This window comes from Furipterus horrens, unplaced genomic scaffold, assembly GCF_987537825.1.
Source record: "Furipterus horrens unplaced genomic scaffold, mFurHor1.1.pri manual_scaffold_12, whole genome shotgun sequence".
NCBI classification, from domain to species: Eukaryota; Metazoa; Chordata; class Mammalia; order Chiroptera; family Furipteridae; genus Furipterus; species Furipterus horrens.
The window spans coordinates 76,847,272-76,856,586 of NW_028327182.1; the positions used below are offsets into that span (position 1 = coordinate 76,847,272).

General features: G+C 34.5%; 1 pseudogene; it reads left to right on the forward strand.

The window, feature by feature from the left end:
* The first annotated feature begins 2,043 nt into the window (after positions 1-2,043).
* Positions 2,044-4,009, forward strand: LOC149996433 (protein ecdysoneless homolog pseudogene; annotated as a pseudogene).
* Positions 4,010-9,315: the final 5,306 nt, after the last annotated feature.

Below are 9,315 nucleotides of genomic sequence, written 5' to 3' on the forward strand. Positions count from 1 at the left end.
GTATTTATATTTACATATATACACACACACACACACGTACACACTAATGACATCTTGAGGGCATTATGGTATGTGAACTAAGTCAGACAGAGAAAGACATATTCTGTATAATCTCACTTATATATGGAATCCAAAACACCAAACTCATAGAGGCAAAGAACAGATTGGTGGTTGCCAAGGGTGTGGTATGTGGAGTGGGAATGAGTAAAAGCAGTCAAAGGGTAAAGATTTCTAGTATTTGGAGATGCAATGTATAGCATAGTAACTAGAATTAACAGTATTTTATTTTATATTTAAAAGTTTCTAAAAGAGTAGGTTTAAAGATTCTCACCACCCATACACATGCACAAATAGTAGCAATGTGAGATGATCACTGTGGCAATCACTTCCCAATATACACACATATCGAATGATTACACTGTAGACCTTAAACTTACATAGTTATAACAAGTATATACTAGAACTGATTTTAATCTTTTTAATCTCTCAATGGCAATTTGCTTTATTGTAGTTGCTACTAAAAGCCAACCAACTGCACAAATTGGCCAATATAAAAATCGCAATGCATGCATCTTTTTCTGAAGCACTAAGTTAGTTCCCTTTCTTATTTCTTATATAACTTGTTGTAAGTGGCATATAACTCTGTAGTAAGAGCTCATTCTCACTTTCCTCAGAAAATAGTAGATTATGAATATTTGATAGCTGTTTTTCCTACAAGTCTGCTCCTCCCTAACATAAAGACTTGAATGCAACCATAAGATAGCTTCCTAAATTAGAAAAATAATAAATTCACTAATAAAAGCAAAAAAATATACACAAATTATTAATTTTGAGAGAAAACTGCTACATTGAATATATAATAAATATTGGTTAAAAACATACCACTGTTCAAAACAATTAAACTTTGACTTTACGAAGGTCAAATATATTTTTAAAAACAGTATTACTTTATTATCAGTTCAACTTTCAAATGTTCTATTTTTTAAATAGTTTACATTTTTATTGAGTGACACATACATTCAATATACACATATCAAAAGTGTACAGCTCTATCAGCGTTCATCTGATCAGGGAATAGAATGTTACTAACACCCCGTAAGACATCTTTGTGCTCTTTTGTAATAATAATTTCTCAAAGGGTAGTCATTACCCTAACTTCTGCTATCACAGATTAGTTCTGTTTCATTGCACTTTATGGAAATGGAATCATGTGTATATTCTCTTTTGTGTTGGGTTGCTTTTGCTCTACCTCATATACACCCAGGAGTGGATCTAGGAAAACCAACTTTTGTTGCTGTTTCTATTTTTCTCACTCCCTATTTCCATGCATCTTAGCTCTCTAGGCAACCATTCTAACCTAACTAGTATTTTATTAGTTATTTTTTCTTTCTAAATATGCTTTTTTCCTGGTTTGTGTACATGTAACTTTAATATTATGAGTAACATTGTGCTCTTTTGTCTTTGCTTTTTTTTTTATTGTTTTCCTATTACAGTTGTCCCATTTTTTCACCCACTGTTCTCCCCTACCACGCCCACCACCCCTCCCACATTCAATCCCCACCCTGTTGTCCATGTCCAAGGTCATTCATACTAGTTTTTTCACTAGACCCTTCCCCTTCTTTCTCTCCTTTTCCCCCTCTCCCTTATCCCCTGGTCACTGTCAGTCTGTTTCTTGTTTACACGTCTCTGGTTCTATTTTGCTCTTTTTTGTGTGTTGTTCATTAGTTTCCTGTATTAGGTGATATCATACGGTATTTGTCTTTTGCTGCCTGATTTATTTCACTAAGCATAATACTCTCAGTTCCATCTATGTTGTCACAAATGGTAGGAGTTCCTTTTTTCTTTCTGCTGCATAGTATTCCATTAAGAGTTTCTGCTCAGTGAAAGAAAATACCAGCATGAAAAAGGAACCAGATCTGGATCGAACCCGGGGCCGGGCGTTGGCAGCTGCTGGCTGTTCTTGACAAGCTCATGCAGTGGGAGAGGCGGCTGAGGAAAAGTGCCGCAGCAGAGACATGTCGGAGAGACCGCAGAACCAGAAGAATGGAGGAAAATATGAAGCTTGCTACAGTGGAAGATACTGTGGAGTACTGCCTGTTCCTGATACCAGATGAATCAAGGGGCCCAGAAAAACACGAGGAGATTCTTCAAAACTATAGAGAGAATAATGACCCAGTCTGCACCTATGTTGGTCCCTTATATATGGCAGAATCAGCCTTTCAATCTGAAATATAAACCTGGGACAGGAGGTGTTCCTGCTCATATGTTTGGCATGACAAAATTTGGGGATAACATTGAGGATGAATGGTTTATTGCTTATATAGTAAAGCAAATTACAAAGGAATTTCCAGAATTGGTAGCAAGGATTGAAGACAATGATGGTGAGTTCTTGTTAATAGAAGCTGCTGACTTTCTCCCTAAATGGTTGAATCCTGATAATAGTGCTAATAGGGTGTTTTTCTACCATGGGGAGTTGTGCATTATTCCTGCACCGAGGAAACCTGAAGCAGTGTCCTGGTTACCCGCTACACCCCCAACAATCCCTCAAGCATTAAATATAATCTCAACACACTCAGAAGAGATTTTGGCTTCGGAATCTATACGAGCTGCTGTGAATAGGCGCATGAGAGGGTACCCAGAAAAAGTTCAAGCCTCCCTTCATCGAGCTCACTGCTTCCTTCCAGCTGGCATCGTAGCAGTGCTAAAGCAGCACCCCAGATTGGTGGCTGCAGGAGTCCAGGCATTTTACCTACGGGACCCAATTGACCTGCGAGCCTGTGGTATTTTCAAGACATTCTTGCCTGAAACACGAATAATGACATCAGTCACCTTTACTAAATGTCTGTATGCACAGTTGATGCAACAGAGGTTTATGCCAGACCGTCGGAGTGGATACAAACTGCCTCCGCCATCTCATCCCCAATACCGAGCCCATGAATTAGGCATGGAGTTGGCTCACGGATTTGAGATTCTATGCTCCAAATGTAGCCCACATTTTTCTGACTCCAAGAAGTCCCCTGTGACTGCCTCACCACTCTGGGCTGGCTTCCTTGACAGTCTGAAAAAGAATGATTTCTTTAAGGGACTGATAGAAGGTTCTGCGCAATACCAGGAAAGACTAGAAATGGGAAAGAACTACTTCCAACTCTCAGTAAACCGACCAGAAAGCTCTCTTGCTATGAGCCCAGGTGAAGAAATCTTAACCTTATTACAGACGTTACCATTTGATATCGAAGAGCTTAAAAAAGAAGCCAATCTTCCCCTAGAAGATGATGACCAATGGTTAGATCTCTCACCAGATCAGTTGGACCAACTACTGCAAGAAGCTGCTGGCAAAAAAGAGCCAGAGCCCCCCATTTCCAAGAAGGAGGAGAACTATGACTTAACTTATGTCTCAAAGAGCATGAAAGCTTTCATATCCAAAGTCTCAACCCACAAAGGAGCAGAGCTGCCTTGAGAACCTTCTGAGGCCCCGATAACTTTTGATGCAGATTCTTTTCTTAATTATTTTGATAAGATTTTAGGGTCAAGGCCTCATGAATCAGACTCTGATGACCTGGATGAGGAAGACTTTGAAAGTTTAGATAGTGATGATGAGTTGGACTTTGAAACACAAGAGCCCAGGGAAGAAGCATCTGTAAAAGGAACACTTGATGATCTCAAGTCATACATGGCCCAGATGGACCAGGAACTGGCACATACCAGCATTGGCAAAAGTTTCACCACCCAGAAGTAAATGGAATCTACCAGTAAGAATTCAGATGAGGAAGATAATGGTGCAGGAGGATCTGTTATGACACCACTGGACGTAGACCTGAACCTGGTTTCAAATATATTGGAATCGTACAGTTCCCAGGCCGGACTGGCCGGACCTGCTTCCAACCTCTTACAGAGCATGGGAGTGTGGCTGCCCGACAGCAATGACCACAGGCCTCTAAGCGAGCCAGCGAAGGACTGATGGCAAGCCCAGCCTCTCCTTTTTTTCTTAAATAAATATTGAATCTGAATGTGTTCAAAAAAAAAAAAAAAAAGAGGGACCAACTATATGGGGAAACAGATTTGCCAATGATACCTCAAACAAGGGTTTGATCTCCAAAATATATAAAGAACTTATACGACTCAACATCAAGAAAACAGATAATCCAATTAAAAAATGGGGAAAGGACCTGAACAGACACTTTTCCAAGTAAGACATACAGAGGGTTCATAGGCATATGAAAGAATGCTCAACATCAGTAGCCATCAGAGAGATGCAAAGAAAAACCACAATAAGATACCACCTCACACCTGTCAGAATGGTCATCATTAACAAATCAACAAACAAGGGCTGGCGAGGATGTGGAGAAAAGAAAACCCTAGTGCACTGTTGGTGGGAATGCAGACTGGTGCAGCCACTATGGAAAACAGTATGGAATTTCCTCAGAAAACTAAAAATGGAACTGCCTTTTGATCCAGTGAGTCCATTGCTAGGATTATACCCAAAGAATCCTGAAACACTAATTCAAAAGAACCTATGCACCTCTGTGTTCATAGCAGCACTATTTATAGTAGCCAAGTGCTGGACACAGCCTAAGTGCCCATCTGTAGATGAGTGGATCAAAAATCTGTGGCAAATGTTCTATTTAAAAAACAATTATATACAGTTTAATTTTATGCTTCAAAATTAGTAATATAAAATACTATTAAATAATGAGTAACCTATGGAATATATTTATTACTTCTTTAAAATATTTAGGAAAATTTGAAACATAAAGTAATGAGAGCAAACTGGATAATAACTACATACCATAGCAACTCCTGCAGCATATTCCTTATTACATATTTTTCCAGGATATGTGGCTCCTTTAAAACTCAAATTTTTCTTGAAGCTAAAAAATAAGAATTTCCTCACAATTGCATTTCAGGGTGGCATTATTGATGATAAATTTTCATAGCAACAAACATTAGTGGAAAATTACTATGTCTTAAGCACCATACTACCCTGAATTAAGCTAATTTAAACACATTTTTCTCATACTTTTAATGTTAAAAATATATCAATATATACTTGTAACTTTTTTTATTTGATAAACACTCAGAAGTATAATAAAGGATAAAGCCGAACAGTTATGTCATTAATGGTTATAGTTTTTATTCTGGTTCCTTCTACATTTACAGCCTTGAAAATTCAATTTTCTGTGACCTCCTTATTCATTTATTCACTAAAAATGAATAGGTTTTTCTGTGCATAATATTCTAGATAATGAAACAATTCAATATATTTGTTAGTAGAAAATAAAAACAGAAAAATTAATGAGATGAAAGACAAGATGTAGAGATAATAGGTAGTAAAAGTTTATAAGCCAAGCAACATCAAAGAAAGTGTATCACTCATAATTAATCTCCTTTACTTATTTCAATGCTTTTGTGTAACTTCATTTTTATCAGGTTATTTTATGTCAGTTGATAGAAGTTTTTAAGTCTCACTTCACATTAGCTCATTGAGGACAAAAGCTATAACTTATTTTTTTCCCATCCCAATCATGTCTACTAAATTTATAGAATACAGTATATATTAAATAAATTATTTTTTTCATAATGAACATAAAATCATTTTCCATTATTCTTTAATGCTATACAAATACAGAATACTATACTCACGCAAGTAAGTATGCAATATGATGAGACTGGAAGACATGTTTGGATTTCCATTCTAAAAATCTAATTAATATATGATTAGGATTTCCAAAAGTAGAAATTTTATTTTTATTTGACCAGATTTCTATGGCAGATACTACAACAGTCAGTTTTAACTGAGTAAGCATCTAAAAAAAGAAATTAAATAAAAAATTTTAAATAAATTTTAATATATTAAACCTTTATTAAAAATATATTTAAGATATTTAATTTGATAGTTTGATCATGGAAACTCTTCAATAGCACAACCAAATACTATACACATCAAAACATATTACATATATTTTTACAAAGTATATAAACAAAAGTTTTTAAAAACTTACAGTGTTAACAAATCCAATTATCTGAATAACCGTCTGTGTTACAGCCTTTATATCAGAGCCCATGTAATCAAACTGAAAAAGATAAATTATTTTTAAAAATTGGTAAACGCCATTAATACATCACATGCCCTTTATATATACAATGTACCCTATTCTAAATTAGTGGTAGAACTACATTCCAATTGTATCCAAGAAATAGATAATGATGTATAAATAATGATTTATAAAAATAAATCATTTAATCTTTAATATATAATGAAAACATTTAATAACATGGTTTTTGTTTTCTTTGGTGATACTGTTATTTTTTTTAAACTTTAATAATAGTTCTAAAGTTATACATTTTTATTAAATTTATTGGGGTAACATTGGTTAATAAAATTATATAGGCTTCAAGTATACAATTCTATGATGTGACTGGCTAGCTCAGTTGGTAGAGCATGAGACTCTTAATAACATGATTTTAAGCAATGTTTAATGTACTTAAGTTGTGTCATTTAATTATTATTTATGAAAACTGAATAGTTTTTTAAATGGAGTATTATATAAATGACTGAGACTATATCAAACTAAAAAGCTTCTGCACAGCAAAGAAACCACCAACAAAACAAAAGAAAAATAAAAAAATGGACCAACCAACCAAATGGGAGAGGAGAAGGCAGTTGCAAGCAACAGCTCTGATAAGAGATTAATATCCAAAATATATAAAGAACCCATACAACTCAACACCAAACAAAAAGACAATCAAATTAAATATGGGCAGAAAACCTGAATAGACACTTCTCCCAAGAAAACATACAAATGGCCAACAGATAAATGAAAAGATTCCCCCCCGCCCCCGGTGAAAAGAAGGGGAAGGGACTAGTCAAAGGCCATGTATAAATGACCCATGGATATGGACAATAGTATGGGGATTGATTGTGGGAGCAGGGGCAGGTTGGGCAGAGGAGGGCAAAGAAGAAAAAATTGAAACAACTGTAATAGAAAAATAATAAAAATAATTTTTAAAAAATGAAAGGATTCTCAACTTCACTAGCTATTAGGGAAATGAAAATCAAAACTACGAGATACTGCCTCATACCTGTTAGAATGGCTACTATCAACAAGACAAGTGACAATCAGTATTGGAGAGGTTGGAGAGGAAAAGGAGCCCTCGTTCACTGCTGGTGGGAGTGTAAACTTGTACAGCCACCATGGAGGTTCCTCCAAAACTTAAGAATATGTGGGATATAAAACTGAAAGAAACAAATGAGCAAACAATAACGAAAAACACACAGACACAGACAAAAGTATGTTGTTTCCCAGAGGGAAAGAGGGTAGGGAGGATAATAAAGGGTAAAGAGGGGTCAGATACATGGAGACAGAAGGTGATTTGACTCTGGGGTGGGGGGAGCAAACAATACAATATATAGATTGAGTATCATAGAAATGTAAACGGGAAACCTATATAATCTTAGTAACCAACATCACCCCGATCAGCTTAATAAAAAGAAAGAACAGTTACCATATGAACCAGAAACCCTTCTGGGCATCTACCTGAAATTTTTAAAAACATTTATTTATAAAGATATATGTACCTCTATGTTCATTGCAGCACTATTCATGGTGGCCAAGACATGAAAACAACTGAAATGTTTTTGATAGATGATTGGATAAAGAAGACATGGTACATATGTACAAATCCACCTATCAAGTTCCCTCAGATCTTACTGACCTAGCCTCATATCTTAGAATCTCCTATCCACCTGTGTTTAGAATCCTCTAACCACCTATGTTGTATAAATTCAAATTTTAAACCCAAGATCTGAAGAATAGTTGTGAATTCTCAGTATGGAAATTTTATTCATTTGTTTTTGTCATTTCTTTTACTTAGAACTGAGAACAAAGATACCTTCTTTTCCTCCTTTACTTGAAAGAGATGGCATATGTGTTTAGTAGATTACCCTATCAATTAGGCTGAGGCAGCTAAATATTATTGCAAGTAGGGTTGACAGTTTGGGAAAATTCTCATCTATACTTTCATTGAGAATGTGGTCCTTTTGAAAAAAGGAAAAATAACAGACAAGGTTTAGAAAATGAAAAGATGCTTCACAAAGCAATTGGACATCATATATACAAAATAAATAAATTAACAAAAACTTGGCTTACTCACAATTTTAAGAATTTGTTAATTAGTCTAAAAGCAAAATAAACATCAAAAATTTGTTCACTGAAATCAAGTTGAAGACAAATGGTAAGTAATTTAAAATAATAATGTATATTAAAGGACCTACCAGATTTTTATCCACAACAATATATATTTCAAGATATTGAGGGAATAACTTGAGAAATTCAATTATCTGAAAAACATACAACATGAATACTGAGAAATTTCTAAAAATTTACCTCTTTTTGAAATTATAGTAAAAAATTGAGATACATGTTACTATCAATTATATGACAAGGCTATTTCCAAATACAGAAATGTAGGTACTGTTCAGAAATTCCAACCCAAAAAGTGCCCGGGATAAAAGGAACTTTTACTGAGATCCCAAACTCTACAAGAACCCCAGTTCTTTTGACTTTAGCAACAGCTGAAATTGGAAATATTAATTTTATAACATATAGCTTTTCTCTCCTTAACCCCGTGATACTTTTCATAGTAAGCTTCCATATAGGCAGATGTGTTAGTTTATTAGAAACAATATAGCTTAAAAAATATTACTAAAGTATGATCAATGGTGTTCACTAATGCTAGGGGTGTTATTTATGGCAGTTTGCAAGTGTTTGTGGAGGAAGAATTAGCCACTTCACTGTACACTTATTTACCTTATGTAAGCCACTGATATTATTCATTTCTGAGCTTCATGAAATAGAAACTTACCTTACAAATTTAGATCACATAATATTTATACCATGTAAATTATCAGACAATCAAGGGAAAGGAAAATTTTACATTAATTATCCAAATGCCCACATGTGAAAATTAATTTTTTGTTTTCTTTAATCCTATATTAACATATCTGTTTCCAGAATTAATTACTGTGTTTTTGCTAAACTTTCATCTAATAGCAAGCATAACAAAGAACTCAATTCAATTTTCTGTTTTAAAATTTACACAGGTACCTCTTTAAAAAGTAAAATAATTCTAATATTTGCAACTTGCCAAACTTTGCTCTGAATTAATTTTAGTTCACAATATTATACTAAATATATTAAAATTTAAAACTCAACACTTACTTCTGAATTTTTTCTATATTGATACTCAGAATTATTATAACTGTAAGTGTCATTGTTTCCTAAGAGAGGAACGTTAATGTTATCATCTTTGTCTTCA